Here is a 20,861-nt window from a genome sequence, read left to right on the forward strand (position 1 = left end):
ATCTGAAAACTAAGGACATTTCCAGGGACAAGAGCATTCCAGAGAAAAATTTTCAAATAGGCAGAACTGTCTCAGAACAATTTCTTAAGAACATTCACTGAAATTCATGGACTCATTAATAATTATGCACTCCTCAAACATCAGGACATTTCAGGGACACATCTTATCTCTGGAAGTCAAGGATATTAGTAACGTAATGCTGCAAATGTACGACTTTTCCAAGGACTAGAAAATTCAAAGAATATATTTTCACCTCTAAGGGCAGTCTCTGCAAGCCAGGGACAGATAGCTGCTACACAATACCTGTGAGGAACTGTCCCTGTGATTCATGGACTGATAATAATTATACAATGGGACACATTTCATCTCTGGGAGTCAGGAGCATAGAGCTGCAAAACTGAGGACATTCCAGGACCAAATCCAAGTCCCTAGAATATATGAACTGATGGTAACTATACAGTACTGCAAATTAAGTTCATTTCCAGGAACAAGAGAATTCCAAGGACACATCTGACCTGTGGGGATCTGTCTCTGCAGTTCAGGGACTGATAATAACTAGGCAAACTAGAAACATTCCCAAAGACTAGAAAATTCAAGAAATATATCTTGCGGTCTCTGCAAGCCAGGGACAAATGGTGATTATGCAATACCTATGAGGAACTGTCCCTGCAATTCATGGACCACTAATAACTATGCCATTGGTAAAACATCGGGACACTTCCAGCCTTACATCGTAACTCAAAGTCAGGGACATATGGTGGCAATGCTGTCCTGAAAATTGAGGATTTCTTGAGACAAGAACATCCCAGAAACACATTTTTAGCTATAAGGATGTCCCTGGAATATAAGGACTGATGGTAACTATACAGTATTGCAAATTAAATGAATTTCCAAGGACAATGTTTCACCTGTTAGGAACAGCCTCTGCAATTCAGGGACTGATAATATTTATGCAACCCCTCAGCACGTTTCATGGACACATCTTGTCTCTGAAAGTCAAAAATAAAGCAACCATATAATGCTGAGAGTTCAGGTCATGTCCAAGGACTAAAAAACCCATCTCATGTCTGCTGCCCATCCCAACCCCCTCAGTGCCCATATCATGTCTGCTGCCCATCCCAACCCCCTCAGTGCCCATCTCATGTCTGCTGCCCATCCCAACCCCCTCAGTGCCCATCTCATGTCTGCTGCCCATCCCAACCCCCTCAGTGCCCATCTCATGTCAGCTACAGATCCCAGTCCCTCAGTGCCTATCTCATGTCTGCTGCCCATCCCAGCCCTCTCAGTGCCCATCTCATGTCTGCTGCAGATCCCAGCCTCCTCAGTGCCTATCTCATGTTTGCTGCCCATCCCAACCCCCTCAGTGCCTATCTCATGTCTTCTGCCCATCCCAGCCCCCTCAGTGCCCAGCTCATGACAGCTGCCCATCCCAGCCCCCTCAGTGCCTATCTCATGTCTGCTGCCCATCCCAGCCCCCTCAGTGCCTATCTCATGTCTGCTGCCCATCCCAACCCCCTCAGTGCCCATCTCATGTCAGCTACAGATCCCAGTCCCTCAGTGCCTATCTCATGTCTGCTGCCCATCCCAGCCCTCTCAGTGCCCATCTCATGTCTGCTGCAGATCCCAGCCTCCTCAGTGCCTATCTCATGTCTGCTGCCCATCCCAGCCCTCTCAGTGCCCATCTCATGTCTGCTGCAGATCCCAGCTCCTCAGTGCCTATCTCATGTCTGCTGCCCATCCCAGCCCTCTCAGTGCCCATCTCATGTCTGCTGCAGATCCCAGCTCCTCAGTGCCTATCTCATGTTTGCTGCCCATCCCAACCCCCTCAGTGCCCACCTCATGACAGCTGCCCATCCCAGCCCCCTCACTGCCTATCTCATGTCTGCTGCCCATCCCAACCTCCTCAGTGCCCATCCCAACCCCCCCAGTGCCCAGCTAATGTTTGTTGCCCATCCCACCCCCATCAGTGCCTGGCTTGTCCCTGCTGTCCATCCTAGCCCCTCAGTACCCATCCCAGCCCCCTCAGTGCCCATCCCAGCCTCCTCAGTGCCTTTTGCCCATCCTGGCCCCCTCAGTGCCTGGCTTGTCCCTGCTGTCCATCCTAGCCCCTCAGTACCCATCCCAGCCCCCTCAGTGCCCATCCCAGCCTCCTCAGTGCCTTTTGCCCATCCTGGCCCCCTCAGTGCCTGGCTTGTCCCTGCTGTCCATCCTAGCCCCTCAGTGCCCATCCCAGCCCCCTCAGTGCCCATCCCAGCCTCCTCAGTGCCTTTTGCCCATCCTGGCCCCCTCAGTGCCCATCCTGGCCCCCTCGGTGCCTGGCTTGTTCCTGCTGTCCATCCTAGCCCCCTCAGTGCCCACCCCAGCCCCCTTAGTGCCTTTTGCCCATCCCAGCCCCCACACTGCCCGGCTCATGTGCTTTCTGTTATTTTCCTGTCATGAGACCCGGAAGTTTTCTTTCCTCTTTCCATCACATGGCTGGGGAGAGATTTAATAAAAACAGAAACATGGCGCCAGTCACGTTACGGCTGCTGCGTCACCACCCCGGCCCCGGGTAGATCTGGGCACCGACAGCGCCGGTAAGGGGGCCAGAGGACGGGGGCACTACGCCTGGCACAGCCCCATCCCCACCGCCAGGGGCGTACCTCCCCGCCCAGTGCATGGCACTGCATGGCAGAGGGCACAGCTGGCACGGGGGGAATCCTTCCCTATCCCGCCATGGCATGGCACTGCAGATCGGACCTGCGGAGGATGGCACCGGGGGATCCGCACCCTGCCCTGAACACAGGTTGGTGGCGAGAAATTAACCCCTGCATGGCTGGTGGGGGAGGAGGGTGGCACGGAGTGGTCGGGGAAGGGTTAACATCTGACATGTGGGTGACAATCTGGCATGTGTGCCCCATATTCCTGCCCACTGGTGTAAATATAGCAAAGTTGTTTACATGAGAGGTGCAGCAGGAGGGGCAGGGAGGCTGGGCTGAGGATCCACACACAGGAGGGCTGACACGCTCTACAGACCATGGGGATGGACATACACAGCCCTGGGGGGCCACTGGGGCCCCTTCCTCTGATCGGCACCTAGGTGGTAGGATGAGATCGACGATTGTCCTTGTTGTATTTGTTACATTGTTACAATCATAGAATCGAATGTTACAATAATGGAATTGAATGTTACAATCATAGAATCCAATGTTACAATCATAGAATAGAATGTTATAATCACAGAATAGAATGTTATAATCATAGAATCGAATGTTATAATAATAGAATCAAATGTTAAAATCATGGAATCCAATGTTACATTCATGGAATCCAATGTTACATTCATGGAATCCAATGTTACAATCATGGAATCCAATGTTACAATCATGGAATCCAATGTTACATTCATGGAATCCAATGTTACATTCATGGAATCCAATGTCACAGTCATGGAATCCAATGTTACAATCATGGAATCCAATGTCACATTCATGGAATCCAATGTCACATTCATGAAATCCAATGTCACATTCATGGAATCCAATGTCACAGTCATGGAATCCAATGTCACAGTCATGGAATCCAATGTCACAGTCATGGAATCTAATGTTACAATCATGGAATCTAATGTTACAATCATGGAATCCAATGTTACAATCATAGAATCCAATGTTACAATCATGGAATCCAATGTTACAATCATAGAATCGAATGTAACAATCATAGAATCGAATGTTACAATCATGGAATCCAATGTTACAATCATGGAATCCAGTGTTACGATCATGGAATCCAATGTTACGATCATGGAATCCAATGTTACGATCATGGAAACTAATGTCACGATCATGGAATCTAATGTCACGATCATGGAATCTAATGTCACGATCATGGAATCTAATGTCACGATCATGGAATCTAATGTCACGATCATGGAATCCAATGTTACAATCATGGAATCCAATGTCATAATAACTGAATCTAGTGTTACAATCATAGAATCTAATATTATAATATACTCAGACAAAAAAGTAAAAAAAAAGCAAAACAAAACAAAAAAAACACCCCCCTCCCAAAAAAACAAAACCGGGCAGACTCGAAGGACCACTCCGTCTTTTTCTGCCATCACTTTTCTATGTTTAATAATGGAATCTAATGTTATAATAATAGAATCCAAAAATACAATGTATCATTTCTTTTATTTGTTATGATTAGTAACATTTTCTTTGGAAATTGTCAACATTTGATGCTGAAATTTAAAGTGTTACTAAACCCACAACAATACAATCAGTCTGTAGATGCAGTAAAGCATGCTTGTATTACTCACTGTGGAACCTAAGGGTTTAATCCTCTGCATCTTGTAAAAAGGCTGTTTGATCCTGTCTTCTCTGATCCTCCCCCTCTTCCAGTGTCCTTCTCTTATCTCGTGATAAGACATAGCGTATGGAGTAACTCTGCACATGCTCGGTTTGGTGTCTATTGCAGGGGAGGTTTTTTTTTCTTGGGAGAGTGCATGTGATCAGCACAGGGCCAATCAGCAATGTCCAGGTCAGGGGATCTGCATCCTCCTAGAGCAGAATGAAAACTCCTCCTACAAGCTTTAACCAGTGCCCAGCTGGACACTGACAGAAGTCATAAGACTGCTGATGGGAAAAGGTATTTAGTAGTTTATATTTACTAAAATAATTGCATTTCCATGTTGTGTGTACTGTGAGAGACCAGATATAGTGAATGCAGGGTCCGGGGAGACCAGACAGAGTGAATGCAGGGTCCGGGGAGACCAGACAGAGTGAATGCCGAGTCCGGGGAGACCAGATATAGTGAATGTCAGGTCCAGGGAGACCAGATAGAGTGAATGCAGGGTCCGGGGAGACCAGATATTGTGAATGCAGGGTCCGGGGAGACCAGATATAGTGAATGCAGGGTCCGGGGAGAGCGGATATAGTGAATGCAGGGTCCGGGGAGAGCGGATATAGTGAATGCAGGGTCCGGGGAGAGCGGATATAGTGAATGCAGGGTCCGGGGAGAGCGGATATAGTGAATGCAGGGTCCGGGGAGAGCGGATATAGTGAATGCAGGGTCCGGGGAGAGCGGATGTAGTGAATGCAGGGTCCGGGGAGAGCGGATGTAGTGAATGCAGGGTCCGGGGAGAGCGGATGTAGTGAATGCAGGGTCCGGGGAGACCAGATAGAGTGAATGCGGGGTCCGGGGAGACCAGATAGAGTGAATGCGGGGTCCGGGGAGACCAGATAGAGTGAATGCGGGGTCCGGGGAGACCAGATAGAGTGAATGCGGGGTCCGGGGAGACCAGATAGAGTGAATGCGGGGTCCGGGGAGACCAGATAGAGTGAATGCGGGGTCCGGGGAGACCAGATAGAGTGAATGCGGGGTCCGGGGAGACCAGATAGAGTGAATGCGGGGTCCGGGGAGACCGGATAGAGTGAATGCGGGGTCCGGGGAGACCGGATAGAGTGAATGCGGGGTCCGGGGAGAGCGGATAGAGTGAATGCGGGGTCCGGGGAGAGCGGATAGAGTGGATGCGGGGTCCGGGGAGAGCGGATAGAGTGGATGCGGGGTCCGGGGAGAGCGGATAGAGTGGATGCGGGGTCCGGGGAGAGCGGATAGAGTGGATGCGGGGTCCGGGGAGAGCGGATAGAGTGGATGCGGGGTCCGGGGAGAGCGGATAGAGTGGATGCGGGGTCCGGGGAGAGCGGATAGAGTGGATGCGGGGTCCGGGGAGAGCGGATAGAGTGGATGCGGGGTCCGGGGAGAGCGGATAGAGTGGATGCGGGGTCCGGGGAGAGCGGATAGAGTGGATGCGGGGTCCGGGGAGAGCGGATAGAGTGGATGCGGGGTCCGGGGAGAGCGGATAGAGTGGATGCGGGGTCCGGGGAGAGCGGATAGAGTGGATGCGGGGTGCGGGGAGACCGGATAGAGTGGATGCGGGGTGCGGGGAGACCGGATAGAGTGGATGCGGGGTGCGGGGAGACCGGATAGAGTGGATGCGGGGTCCGGGGAGACCGGATAGAGTGGATGCAGGGTCCGGGGAGACCGGATAGAGTGGATGCAGGGTCCGGGGAGACCGGATAGAGTGGATGCAGGGTCCTGGGTTTAGTAACACATTAACACAGTAATAAACCTGAACTTCCGGCTCAGCTTGAACTGAGATGGAAGTGGGAGCGGGTATCTGTCAAAACTAGGTACCCGCTCCCCCCCAAAAAGGTGTCAAATGTGCTAGTGGAGGGGGGGGGGAGGGAGGAGTCAGATAAGCAGAGCCTTTAAGATAAGTTTTTCTTTCTGTTTAAATCACAGTTTAGTGTCACTTTCAATTCCAAAAATGTTTCATGGCAAACTTTCTAACGCGTTTCAGTCTGAAGACAGACCTGATTCCTAGCTATGATGGAGACTGCTAGTCGGCACGGTGAGTGTATGTGCTTTAAGCCCCATACATTGGTTGTAGTAACCCACTTCTGTTTGGATTTGCTAGTGTCACTTTAACCTCCGCAGTGCCGAACGTTCAGCAGCAGGAAGAGGACAGGACACCCCCGCCGTGAAGATTTTTACAGACTCCGGCAGCCTGCGCATGGTGGAACTTCATTCCAGGTATGGCATGTAACTAAAGCTGCTTATTTTTTATTTGAACTAAACTTCAGCTTTACATTTGCTCCTCTATGGCTGGGTTCACACAGTGTGTTCACTTCTCTTCCATTCCGGGGTCTCCGAACTCCTCCACCAGGGACACATCCCAGGCTTTGCCAGTATTCATGAGCCGGAAATATGTTTTATAAATTAACAAATCAGATTTAAATGAATGATGTGATTTAGAACAGAAAAGAATTCCCCCCCACCAGGGTCCCCCCAAACATCAGAATCCCCCCTTACCCCAGAGTCTCCATCAGAGCCCCACCCCGTACATTAAAGTTCCCTTCAGAGCCCCCCTTACATCAGAGTCCCCCATCAAATGTAAATTAATTAATAGGTTTTACTTTTTTTATCATCAGAATGATGTGATTTAGAACAGAATCAACATCAGAGTGCCCCCCTTACATCGATGTCCCCTTACATGTCCCAGTTAAATTGGAGTCCCCATCAGAGTTCCCCCTTATGTCGGAATCCCCATCATAGATCCTCTTTACGTCAGGGTTCCAACCAGAGTCCTCCCTTACATTGAAGTCCCCCCTTACATTAAAGTCCTCTTCAGAGTGCCCCTTACATCAGAGTCCCCCCTTACATTGGCGTTCCCATCATAGTCCCTCCTTACATCAGAGTGCCCCCTTACAGGGATGCCTCTATACTTTAGAACCCCCTTTACATTGGAGTTCCCATCAGAGTCTCCCCTTACATCAGAGTGCCCCCTAACAGGGATGCCTCTTTACATCAGAGTCCCCCCTTACATTGGCGTTCCCATCATAGTCCCTCCTTACATCAGAGTGCCCCCTTACAGGGATGCCTCTATACTTTAGAACCCCCTTTACATTGGAGTTCCCATCAGAGTCTCCCCTTACATCAGAGTGCCCCCTTACAGGGATGCCTCTTTACATCAGAGTCCCCCCCTTACATCAGAGTCATCATTGGACTTCCTCCTTACATTAGGGTTCTCCCTTACATCAGAGTCCCCATCAGGGTCCCCCATTTCATCGGAGTCCCCATCTGAGTTCCTCCTTACATCAGGGTTCCCATCACAGTCCCCCCTTACATTGAAGTTCCCCCTTACATCAAAGTCCTCTTCAGAGTGCCCCCTTGCAGGGATGCCTCTGTACAGAGCCCCCCTTAAATTGGAGTTCCTATCAGAGTCCCCTCTTACATCAGAATCCCCATCAGTGTTCCTCTATACATCAGGGTTCCCATCAGAGTCCCCCTTACATTGAAGTCCCCCTTACATCAAAGTCCTCTTCAGAGCACCCCCTTACATCAGAGTCCCCCCTTAAATTGGAATTCCCATCAGAGTCTCCCCTTACATCAGAGTCCTCATAAGAGTCTCCCATTACATCAGAGTCCCTATCACATTCCCCCTTACATCAAAATCCTCTTCAGAGTATCCCCTTATATCAGAGTCCCCCCTTACAGTGGTGCCTCCTTACATCAGAGTCCTGCTTACGTTGCAGTTCCCAATAGAGCCCCCCTTACCTCAGAGTCCCCTCAGAGTTCCTCATTACAACAGGGTTCCCATCAGAGTCTCCCTTTACATTGGAGTTTCCATCAGAGCCCCCCCTTACATCAGAGTCCCATTGAGAGTCCCCCCTTACATTATTGTCCACACTTTCATAAGTGTCCCCATCAGAGTCCCCCTTACATCAAAGACCTCTTCAGAGTGCCCCCTTACATCAGAGTCCCTCCTTACATCGAAGTCCCCAATCGAGTCCCCCCTTACATCAGGGTCCCCACTTGAGTTCCTCTTTACATCAGGGTTCCCATCAGTCTCTCCTTACATTGGAATCCCCATCCACCTCCTATATCAGAGGGCCACATAAAATCTTGCAGCAGGCTGGATTTGGCCCATGGGCCGCAGTCTGGAGGCCCCCCATCTATACAAATGGTGAACATTCTTTTTATCTATGCTTAGAATCAACATGTGTCGCCCTCCACAATCCAATGTTATTATAGCTCATATGTCTTTACTAGTGAAATTAGAAGAATACATTTATATATATATATTATTATTATTTTTTTTTTTTTTCAGTAAACTTTTTTCCTCCCCCAGACTCTGCTTGGAGGCCGGCCAGGTTTCTCATCCATTGCCCTATAATTTAATTCCACAATGTCTCATGAGACCCGAGCCACTCCTAAAATAAACTGGGAGCGCAGGAGCCGAGCACAAGCTGCAGAATAAATATTTATAGGGATTAGCTGCCAGGTAGGTCGTTTTGAATGCAATGCACAATGTAAATAACTGTGAGCGGGTGATGAGAGCCGGCTGCTGATAGGTGCACGCTGAGATTGTGTTAAAGCCACTCTGTCACTAGATACCCCCTTCCTGCCCGCAGCCTGTATAGTCACATTCCCCAGCACTGGGCATGTGAAGAAGATATCTTCATATACATTCTCCCCTTGCAGACCCAGCAGCTGACACTTTAAGCGGCTGCTGGCTGTCAATCCCGACTGTCCCCATTAACAATTGGGGACCAATCAAACAGGTTCTTGATCAGGTGATCACTGTCAGCACATAATGATCACATGCATTCTGGAAGCTCCATTGACAAAAATGAAAACCTGCAGGTGAACGCTGCCACCTTCTGGCTGTAGTGTTCATCTGCAGGGCCCTTGTATTGAGAGCTGGAGTGTAATTTATTTATTATAGGTTTACAAGTTTATTCTGCTTATAGTTTGCTATATTATTTATTAGTTATTATTTATTTCAGGTTCTTATATAGCGCCGTCAATTTAAGCAGTGCTTTACATATGTATTGTACATTCACATCAGTCCCTAACCCTCAAGGGGTGTACAATCTAAGGTCCCTAACTTACATTCATACATACACATACTAGGGCCAATTTAGACAGGAGCCAATTAACCTACCAGCATGTCTTTGGAATATGGGAGGAAACTGGAGTACCCGGAGAAAACTCACACAGGCACAGGGAGAACATGCAAACCCCAAGCAGGTTGTGCTGTGGTTGGGATTTGAACCAACAACCCGAGTACTGCCAGGGGGAAGTGCTAACCATTTAGCCGCTGTGCTGCCCATTAATCTGCTTATGATTGTATTTTGCTGTTCCTGGTTCCAACCAACCCCTATTCTCATTCCTCCACCAACATATTCATTAAATCAGGGGTATTGAATTAAAATTCAAGGAGGAGATCCGGTTACTAAAATCTTCTTCTGGTTGAGGTCCGAAAATAAATGTCCCTATTAGTGTTCCCCCCTATATCAGGTTCCCCCTCCAGAGTAATTTATTACATTGGGTGCCACCATCACACTTCCCTCATAAATCAGGCGCCCCCATCAGAGTGCCCCCTTTTATAAGGAGCCCCCTTAACATAAAGCGCCCCTTAACATAAAATGTGCTCATCACCGTGCCCCTTATTTTATGTTAATAAAATAATGTTTCAATGCATCACTCTTCTATCCTCTGTGAGCTACAAAGCAACTCCCCTGTATATAATATATAATGTGGTGGCCTCATATTAAAATATATATATATTTTTTTTCATTATTATTCATATATATATATATATATATATATATATATATAAATGGGAAAAAAATCATATATACATATATATATATATAATATATATATTTATATTGTTTTTTATATTTATATATATATATATATATATATATATATATATATATATATATATATATATATAATTTTTTTTTTTTTCATTAATAAATTATATATACAAATAATTAAAAAATATATATTTTTATTTATATATATAAACATTGTATATATATAAATAAGTAATAATTTAAAAAAACTATATATATAATTTTTTTTTTTTTTTTTTTAATGAATTCTCAACTACATTCGTAATTGATGTTTTTTTTGGTTTCTTTTTTATTCTGCCTGGAACAAGCTTGATGATGTGGATTCTTCCACTACATATACTGTAGCTGACATAGGAGAACTGTTCTTTCTCTGCAATCCCGAGGTTTCTTTTTAATAAACCATCCCTGATTGATTTCAATGGACTGCTATTGAGCTATTTCTGGCTTCTCGAATAATTCTGTCTCCTTGGTTGTGTTACATTGTGATCTAGTAAAGACATTCAGCTTAAAGAATAACTGAAGGAAAAATGTTTTTTTTTTGTATAGAGGAGAGGGATTAGAACTCCTGTCCAGTATTTATTGCTGTCTATGTCCCCGTTAGGCTGGGTTCACACCTACGCAGTTTGCGTTTGATCCGTTTCTGCGTTGCACATGCTTTTTTTTCCAACTTGATGCTGGGCAGATTACGCAACTTTGTGTGTTCAAACAAGTCCCTGACCCTTTCCAAAAAAACACACTGGGTGAAAACACACAGGTGTGAACGTGTCGCATAGGAAATCATGTTAAATGGCCTGCTGTGCGTTTCTGCAAAACGCAACGGAAAATGCTTAGGTGTGAACCTAGACTTACGCTTAGCGTTTTCCGCAGCGTTTTGCTTTTTTGCAGGAACACAGTACAGTCCATTTAACATGATTTCCTATGGGAAACATTCACATCTTTTTGTTTTCACCTGTTTTTTTTTTTTTGGAAAGGGTCAGGGACTTGTTTGAATGCAAAAAGTTGCGTTTTTTGTTCTATGGACTTTAACCACTTGCCGTCCGCCTGCTGTTTATAAACGGCAGGGCGGCGGCACTCCAGGGGCGGGTTGCCGTTCATAAACGGCACCCGCCTTTTCTAGCTTTGCGCACTCCCTGGGAGCACGCAGCACCGCGATCCGGTGCCCACACCGATCGTCAGGCGGGGACTTCTGTGCAAGGTCCCGATCATGTGATCACTGATTGGCCAATCAGTGATCACATGCAAAGTAGTAAGCAAGATGTCACTTGTGACATCATTGCTTACTACATGTGAAATCTGTGAATGATCACAGAGGTCACATGGTACAGGGCTATTCACAACAGCCTTGTACCATGTGACAAGCTGTGACCAATCACAGATCACACAGTATTTCTCAATGGCTGCAAGAATGCAGACAGAGAGAAAGAGAAATGATTGCTTTTACATTCTATATGGGTGTAAAAGCAATCACTGTAAAAAAAAAAAAAAAAAAAATCTTTATCACCCCCCTCAAGTAGTACAGTGTCACTATGGTGACACTGTACTGCTAGGGTGACAGTATGTGAAAAAAAAAAAATTAAAAAAACCATAAATAATAATATAAAAAAATAAAATAAAAATTAAACTAATTTGGCTTATTTTTTTTTTACTAAAAATATAACGGAATACATTTTGGTCAAGATTTATGATGAAAGATTATTTATTTGCAAAATTTTATAAGAAAAACACTTTTTTTCAAAATTTTTGGATTTTTTCATTTACATAGCAAAAAAAATAAAAATCCCAGTGGTGAATAAATACCACCAAAATAAAGCTTTATCGGTCTCAAAAAAAATGGTAAAATATTCATATGGGTACAGTGTTGCATGACAACGCAATTGTCATTCAAAGTGTGATAGCGCTGAAAGCTGAAAATCGCCCTGGTCAGGAAGGGGGTAAAAGTGTCCAGACAGGAAGTGGTTAATGGAAATGCCATAGAAAAGCATGTAGTGCGATTTCGGTGCGTTTTGTGTTTTAAACCTGCCTAGCAAGAAAAAAAACTCGTAAAAAACGGAACGCAAAATGCAATGCATAAACGGCTCAAACGCAACCTGCATAGGTGTGAACCGAGCCTTACGGAGATTCACCATCTCTATTTGTCCTGTTTACAATTATCATTGAAAGTGGAAGTAAAATAAAATCACAAGGTTGCCCCCAGAACAGGAATAGAGGTGAAATCTTCCAATGGGGACACTAGTTCTGGGGACAACCAGAGATTCCTTCACTTTGGAGGTGTTTCCTCTCACTTCCTGTTTTGTCTATGGGACAGGAAGTGAAGTGAAATCTTCACAATGGGGACTCGGCAAAAAACACCCTCTATCCAAAATTTTCAATGGGAACAGTAGAAATGTTGCTGGAAGATGTATACTTATTATGTTCCTAATTCTCCCCCCCTCCCCCCCATACAGGTGGAAGACCGGTAAGGCCCCCCCCCCCCCTACCACCCCCCGTGACTGACAGGCTACCCTGGCTCAGTTATCACAGTGCTGATGCTGTCAACTATAAAGGTACAGTACTGTGATAACTGAAGGATGGCAGCCATCTTACCTTCGCTCTCCCGCCGCACGCTGGAAGACAATGGCACGCCTTAAAGAGGAATTCCAGGATTTCTAAACTGCCAGATATTATTTTAGAATGAGGAAGTGTTGAAATCGCAAAACAAAACCAACTAACCCTTTGACTCCCTTTTCCTGCCACTGAAGAGCGTCCAATAAAACACAGCTTGGTGTCCTGACACCTTCATAAACTATGTGATTGTATTTATCCTCTTCATTGTATGAAGATGCTTGGGACAGATAAATAAAAGACGAGCGGACTGGATGGAGCCGTCACTTTTCTCTCTTTCCATTTTATTCTAGGTTTCTAAGATAGTACAGCTTTTATATAGATGAGGCACAGTGCTACTTCTCCTGTCCTGGATGCCGGGTGTCATTCTCAGTATCTGTTCTCATTCTGTATGTATGGACTCTGCACAGTCCCACTTCTCCTGTCCTGAATGCTGGGTGTCATTCTCAGTATCCATTCTCATTCTGTATGTATGGACTCTGCACAGTCCCACTTCTCCTGTCCTGGATGCCGGGTGGAATTCTCGGTATCTGTTCTCATTCTGTATGTATGGACTCTGCACAGTCCCACTTCTCCTGTCCTGAATGCTGGGTGTCATTCTCGGTATCTGTTCTCATTCTGTATGTATGGACTTTGCACAGTGATACTTCTCCTGTCCTGGATGCCGGGTGTCATTCTCAGTATCTGTTCTCATTCTGTATGTATGGACTCTGCACAGTCCCACTCCTCCTGTCCTGGATGCCGGGTGTCATTCTCAGTATCTGTTATTAAAAATGTTTTATTGAATTTGCTCTTAAAAGTGCCAAAAAAACCCTGTTGATCCTGCCAGAAACACAGTGCTGCCCTGTGCCCTCTGCTGTGTTATCTCATAGGGTCCTTTCACATGGGGCGTATGGACTTGATCTCCTGCGTCTGGCCAGGGCTGACACTCCAGCAAAGACAAGGGGGGGGGGGGGAGATTTACAAAAACTGATGCACTCAGAATCCGGTGCAGCTGTGCATAGTAACCAATCAGCTTCTAACTTCAGCTTTTTCAATTAAGATTTCACAATATAACCTGGAAGCTGATTGGTCATTATGCACAGCCGCACCAGATTCTGAGTGCATCAGTTTTTGTAAATCCCCCTCAGTGTGCTGTCAGCTCACAACAGGAATTTAGAGGCTGGTTGCATGTCTGGCAGGATCGACGGGTATTTCTTGGTACTTTCAGTGATCTTTAAAGGGATAAGATTTGGGGAAATGTACCCGTATGACAGAGATGTACCCCGTATGACAGAGATGTACCCCGCATGACAGAGATGTACCCGTATGACAGAGATGTACCCCGTATGACAGAGATGTACCCCGTATGGCAGAGATGTACCCCGTATGGCAGAGATGTACCCCGCATGACAGAGATGTACCCGTATGACAGAGATGTACCCCGTATGACAGAGATGTACCCGTATGGCAGAGATGTAACCCGTATGGCAGAGATGTAACCCGTATGGCAGAGATGTACCCCGCATGACAGAGATGTACCCCGCATGACAGAGAAATACCCCGCATGACAGAGATGTACCCCGTATGACAGAGATGTACCCCGTATGGCAGAGATGTACCCCGTATGGCAGAGATGTACCCCGCATGGCAGAGATGTACCCCGCATGGCAGAGATGTACCCCGCATGGCAGAGATGTACCCTGTATGACTTCCTTTTTATTGCCCTGATTTACAAGCTGAAATAAATCCGTTCATCATGTGTATTTTTGAATCTCGGTGTACTTTGTGTGTTTCTTCCAGATCTGCGCAGAAATCCAGTGTGAGACTTTCCCTCTATGCAATGAAGACCGCTCACTGCTGCTCTCTCTCCTTGTGCAGGGTGACTGGTCTTGTCTCCGCCCCCTTCTGCAGTTTTGTGCAGGCAGCCTGTAGTGGGTGGGGTCTGTTGTGGGCCATCCCACAGCTCTGTTCTCTGTACAGCGCAGCAATGATGTCACTACTACTTTAATAAGGTAATATCTGGTTTTGTAAAGGCATTTTAGCGCACGCAAAGTGGATTTATATTTATATCTTTTGTAGCTATCAAGGAATACATTTGAATGAAAGTTTTTGTGTCTGGAGTTCAGCTTTAAAGGGAAACATTTTAATTTTTTTCAACGTTTGTCTTTTTTTACTTTTTTATATAAAAATCCTTTTTTTTTTAAATATATCTTGAAGAGGCCAGCACAGTGGCTAGGTGCCTAGCACTTGCACCTGGCAGCACAGTTTGAATCCCAACCAGGGCACCACCTGCCTGGAGTTTGCATGTTCTCCCGGTGCCTGCGTGGGTTTCTTCCAGGTACTCCGGTTTCCTCCCACACTCCAAAGACATGCTGGTAGGTAAATTGTCCCTAGTATGTGTATGTATGAATGTGAGTTAGGGACCTTAGATTGTACACCCCTTGAGGGTTAGGGACTGATGTGAATGTACAATATATATGTAAAGTGCTGCGTAAATTTCTGGTGTTATATTAGGCTGCGTTCACACTAGCGTTGTGTGCAGGCGGCAGAGAGGCATTTGGGAAGCGTTTTTACCGCTTCCCAAATGTCTCTGGCAATTCTGCACAGTGCAGCACATGGTGCTGTTCTAACGGGAGAGGTAGCGTTGCGGAAAAACGGACGCCTCTGGACGAGTCAGGAGGCGTTGAAGCCTCCTATTCTTGTCTATGGTGCCGCTCCGCAAACGCCCGACCGGTATTTGCGGCACAGTTGCGGGGCGTTTGCGGAGCGGTAACACCATTCAAACTTCATTCTAGGCGTTTGTGGGGCGTTTTTAACGCTCGGCAAACGCCTAGCAACTGCCGCTAAACCGCACATGCAGCGTTTGCCGAACGTTAAAAAACGCTCCTACAAACGCCGGACCAACGCTTGCCAAACGCTATAGGGGCGTTTGGCAAGCGTTGGTAAAACAGTCAAGTGTGAACGAGCCCTCAGGCTCAGTTCACACCTATACAGGTTGCATTTGAGGCGTTCTGCTTGGTGTTTTTGCGTTTTTCACTTGCGTTTTTTATGCGTTTTTTTTTTTTTTTCAGATTTTAAACGCAAAATGTGACAAAAATGCAGCACATGCTTTTCTGCAGAGTTCCCATTGAAGTCTATAGAAACAAAAACGCAACTTTTGGAGTTCAATAAAGTCCCTTTCCAAAAAACGCACCGGGTGAAAACGCAGAGATGTGAACCTGTCCCATAGGAATTATGTTAAATGGACTGTAAAAAGCAAATGCTGCGGAAAATGCTAAGGGTAATTCTACGTTCACACCTAAGCGTTTTTTTGCAGAAACGCTGTACAGTCCATTGAACAAAACTTTTCTTTTTTCATTTTGGAAGGTTTATAACTCCTGTCAGAATTTTTATTTTTCACCATCTGTGCCCCTTTGGGAGATTTCCCTTCACTTCCTGTCCCCTTGGCCAAACAGCAACTGCAAATGAGGGGAATTCCTTTGGGATCCACCAGATCACCAGAACTACTGTAGTGTTCCCATTGGAAGATACTGTGACTATCTCCTGGACATGCGCTCTTTTATTGTAGCCGCTCCAATAATGTTGCTGGCACATGCGCGCTGCGCTCTCAGTCACCCATTGAGAGAGCCGTGTCAGAGCCTAATCATCGCGCGCATGCACGGGAGTGACACCATCGCTGCTCGGCCAGCCAAACGCCTGCTGCCCGCGCACCCGGAGGGAAGATGGAAGCCTTGGTGAGCCGTGACAGCGCTCCGCTGGGGGGGTTCATTTTCAGGTAAGTCTTTCATAATGTGTCAGTATAGGACATTATGCAATTCATTTGCAGGGAGAATTTTTTTGTAGATTTAATACCTCTTTAACCTCCTCGGCGGTATGATTCTTTCCGATTTTTTTGGTGCTGAAAGCGGTACATTTTTTTCCATGGAAATATGTCGTTTTTTTATTGTAGGCTGTAATTTTTAGGAATAACTCACTGAAATCTGTCTGAACAAGAGTCTAGTAAACATCCCGGGGATGATAAAATTTGAAACCCGAAATCATAAAATATAATTTAATAAATAATCATAAAAAATAATAATATAATAATAAATTTAATTCAATAATATAATCAAACCAAAAACACTGAAATTTGAAATACAGAGGCAAATTCGCACATCGCTGAGCAAAGTCGCAAAATCGTTTTCAGCGTCTGATGAGGAATTTCCCCCACGAATCATTATCACTCAATTCTGCAAGTGGTTCTGATTTACTATCGCTGTTCTCTAGCCGGTCTAAAACCGCTTTTGACCTAAAGGGACGCTTTTTGGACGCCATGGACGTTTCTCAGTTTCCAGGCAGAAAGAACAGTAAAAATGCAGGCAGGGCGCCGGACAAAGCACTCGGGACAAAATGTATGTGAAATGCATTGAAACAGCAATGACAGCAAAAATAAATTTTTTTTAAAAAAATTCAAATTTCCCGCCGGTTCCAGCGCCCAGACGTCACAGGGACCGGAACACAGAAGCCGGATGCCGGCATTGGCCGGAGGAGATGGCCGGGGACGCTGCAGGGGACACATCGCGGGAGCGAAGGACAAGGTAAGTGCTGCAGGGACCCCCAGAGCAGCGCTGCATGGTAAGCCCGAGTGTAGCTCGGGGTTACTGCTCTTGGTATAGAAATTTTACCCCGCTAAGGAGGTTAAGTGTAGGTTCACATCTGCGCTGGTGTGCTTCTACACAGGCACAGCACCCTATTCATTTGAATAGGCTGCTGTGCCTGTGTTTCCTGCAACAAAAAAGGTGCTTGCAAAAGGCAGCTGTAGGGAAAGCGCAAAGTGCCTTTGCACCATGCGATTTCCCTGCAGTTCCTGCACCCGCAAAGGTGCTATGAGTTGAGATGCATGGGGGTGTCATTAAGAATGTAAGGATGCCCCACGTGTCTCTACAGAGCAGAGTGATTTGGCTGCGGGTGCGGGAGTCGCAGCTGTTCACCCGTTGAAGTATGAACCTAACCTAAAGGGGCGCTGGGGTGCGATTTCCCTGCGGTTCCTACACCCACAAATGCACTATGAGTTGAGATGCATAGGGTTGTCATTAGAATGAATGGCCACCCCATGTGTCTACAGAGCAGAGTGATTTGGCTGCGGGAGTCGCAGCTGTTCACCCGCTCAAGTGTGAACCTAGCCTAATGGGACACTGGAGTGCGATTTCCCTGCAGTTCCTACACCCACAAATGCACTACGGGTTGAGATGCGTGGGGGTGTCACTAAGAATGAAAGGCTGCCCCACACATCTCTACAGAGCAGAGTGATTTGGCTGCGGGTGCGGGAGTCGCAGCTGTTCACCCGCTCAAGTGTGAACCTAGTGGGACACTGGAGTGCGATTTCCCAGCGGTTCCTACACCCACAAATGCACTACGGGTTGAGATGTGTGGGGTTGTCATTAAGAATGAATGGCCGCCTTGTGATTCTCTACAGAGCAGAGTGATTTGGCTGCGGGTGCGAACCTAGCCTAAAGGTGCGCTGGGGTGGGCAGGAAGGGGTTAAAGCACTTTAAAGTGGCTGTAAACCCTTCCATATCCCCAATGAAATGACTGGCCTCAGGTGATACACAGGGATGAAACAAATCCTCCTACATAAGTTGTACCTGTTTATCAGAAGTCTTCTCTATAGCTGTTCAAAGTGCAGAATTTATACAGCTTGTCTGAGAGATCAGAAAAAGGGGGTGGGGAGCTTGAAGTTACACACTGCAGAGCTCAGTGAGGAGAGCTCTGAGAGATGATTTGAGAGAAGGGACACACCCCCCCCCCCAACACACAGGTCACAGGAACAGAGATGAGGCTGTCAATCACAGGCTGTGCCCTCCCCTTTCACCATTTTTCTCTTGGTGTCAGGAAAACTTGTCAGAAAGGATTCATGCTGATAGCTGAGGAAGGAGGCAGAAAACAATAAATTACACGTAGTGCTCTGGATTGAGACAAGTACACACCAGAGGGATATGCTTTGTTCATTTTTCATGTCTGAGGTTTGCAACCACGTTAGGCTCCATTCACACTTATGCGACTTGTCATGCGACTTTGGGGTCCAAAGTCGCATGACAAGTCGCCCCCCCCCATGTTTCCCAATGGGTACCATTCATATCTGTGTGACTTCTAAATAGTTCCTGCTCTACTTTGGTCTGACTTTCACGCGACTTGAGGGCCATAGACTTTATGTCAACCCTCCGAAGTCGCACCTGAATGTTGTACATGCGACTTGTGTGCGACTTTGTACAGCAGAAACAATTATCCTTGGTCAAAGCCCTCCTACTCTCTAGCTCCCTTGTCTCCTCCTCCCATGCTCGTCTCCAGGACTTCTCCAGAGCTTCCCCCATCTTCTGGAACTCTCTACGCCAATTTATCAGACTATCGCCTACTCTGCTCACTTTTAGGCGATCTCTGAAAACCTCTCTCTTCAGGGGAGCCTATCCTGCCCTCAGCTAATAATGGAATCTTCTACTCTTCCAACCAGTCCATCCCCCACAGTTACTACCTTTTGTACCACTAGCCCCTCCCTCCTAGATTGTAAGCTCCCAGGATCAGGGCCCTCCTATCACTCTTGTATTGAACTGTATTGTTGCTGTATTGTCTCCCGTTATATTGTAAAGCGCTGAGCAAACTGTTGGCGCCATATAAATCCTGTATAATAATAAAGCCAAGGTCGCACCAAAGTTGCATCAAGTCGCACTGTAATGGCACGATTTTGAAGTTGCGCAAGTGTGAATGGGGCTTCAACGATGATTCCGAAAAGGCTGGACATCGCCCAAGTTCTGCATCTGGGATCTGGGGTGCGATAAATTCACACATGGCCAGCTTTACAGATTATCGGCCAATTTTTAGGATGCCCATAAAATACATCTTTTGTTGCGCGAAGCCAAATCTATTGTTTTATTTAAGCAAACACATTTTTTTAATTTTGTTTATTTTTGTGATGTTTATTTTTTTTTTATTATGCGTGTGAGAAAATAGACACATTCCAACACTTCTGAGTAGATTCCTTCGAACTCTTTTATCCCGGCGAGGTACATTCTACAGGCGGGCACGTCTTGACATTTATAGACTGCGCAGATTGGTATCGCTGCACGCCAAAACTAATTAAAAGAAAAAAAAACCTGCAATCCATTCCAAAAGCAATATACTCCATAACAGAGCTTCAGTATGGTGAAATGATTAAAAACAAACAAAAAACATCACCACATGGTGAGATAGTAAATTGGTCGTAAACACCGGTGACTGCAAATCAAATCTCACTGCAGATCTGTATCTGTGAACCTGCAGCTGGCAGCCGATTTGTGGAATGCTATAATTGGGCTGATTTACTAAAGGAGTTCATCATCTTTAGATTGTAAGCTCCCAGGATCAGGGCCCTCCTATCCCTCTTGTATTGAACTGTATTGTTGCTGTATTGTCTCCCGTTATATTGTAAAGCGCTGAGCAAACTGTTGGTGCGATATATAAATCCTGTATAATAATAATAATAATCTTCAAAGAACTATCATATACATTTTTTTTTTACTGTTCTGTACCCTTTGGTACAATGTACACTCACCGGCCACTTTGTTAGGTACGCCTGTTCAATTGCTTGGTAACCAGCCAATCACATGGCAGCAGGGGCGGACTGACCATTTGGAAACTCTGGCACTGCCCGAGGGCCCGGGGTCAGTAGGGGGCCCCATGAGATGCCCCTGGTACCTTTTTCATAGGCTTTTTTGAGTTTGGGCAAGGACACAGGGGCCCCATGGTCCCCTATTGCCCGGGGGCCCCATGAGTTGTTAGTCCGCCCCTGCATGACAGCAATGCAATTAGGCATCTAGACGTGGTGAAGACCACTTGAAGATCACGTCTTGATCCGTTTAGCTCCGATTTAAATAAAAAAATGCAACTGAACTGATGAAAAAAATGGAATGCGCGTATGAAAGGACCCTTGGGGATCTAGACGTGGTGAAGACGACTTGCTGAAGTTCAAACCGAGCATCAGAATGGAGAAGAAAGGGGATTTAAGTGACTTTGAACGTGGCACACTTGTTGGTGCCAGACGGGCAGGTCTGAGTATTTCAAAAACTGCTG

At 46.3% G+C, this 20,861-nt stretch overlaps 1 long non-coding RNA gene across 2 annotated transcripts in view; it reads left to right on the forward strand.

Moving 5' to 3' along the window:
* Positions 1–2,491: 2,491 nt before the first annotated feature.
* LOC149454005 (uncharacterized) overlaps positions 2,492–20,861 on the forward strand; it is a 63,083-nt gene continuing 44,713 nt past the window's right edge. The window contains exons 1-3 of one of the 2 annotated variants that reach the window (XR_016314405.1): positions 2,492–2,785; positions 6,350–6,400; positions 6,487–6,582. This is a non-coding gene — a long non-coding RNA (uncharacterized LOC149454005). Of the gene's footprint in view, positions 2,786–6,316; positions 6,401–6,486; positions 6,583–20,861 lie in introns of those variants that run through there. The other variant, XR_016314404.1, reaches the window with a different exon arrangement.

This window comes from Staurois parvus, unplaced genomic scaffold, assembly GCF_062004578.1.
Source record: "Staurois parvus isolate SC_StPar_1 unplaced genomic scaffold, SC_StPar_1.0 ptg000441l, whole genome shotgun sequence".
Classification (NCBI taxonomy): Eukaryota; Metazoa; Chordata; class Amphibia; order Anura; family Ranidae; genus Staurois; species Staurois parvus.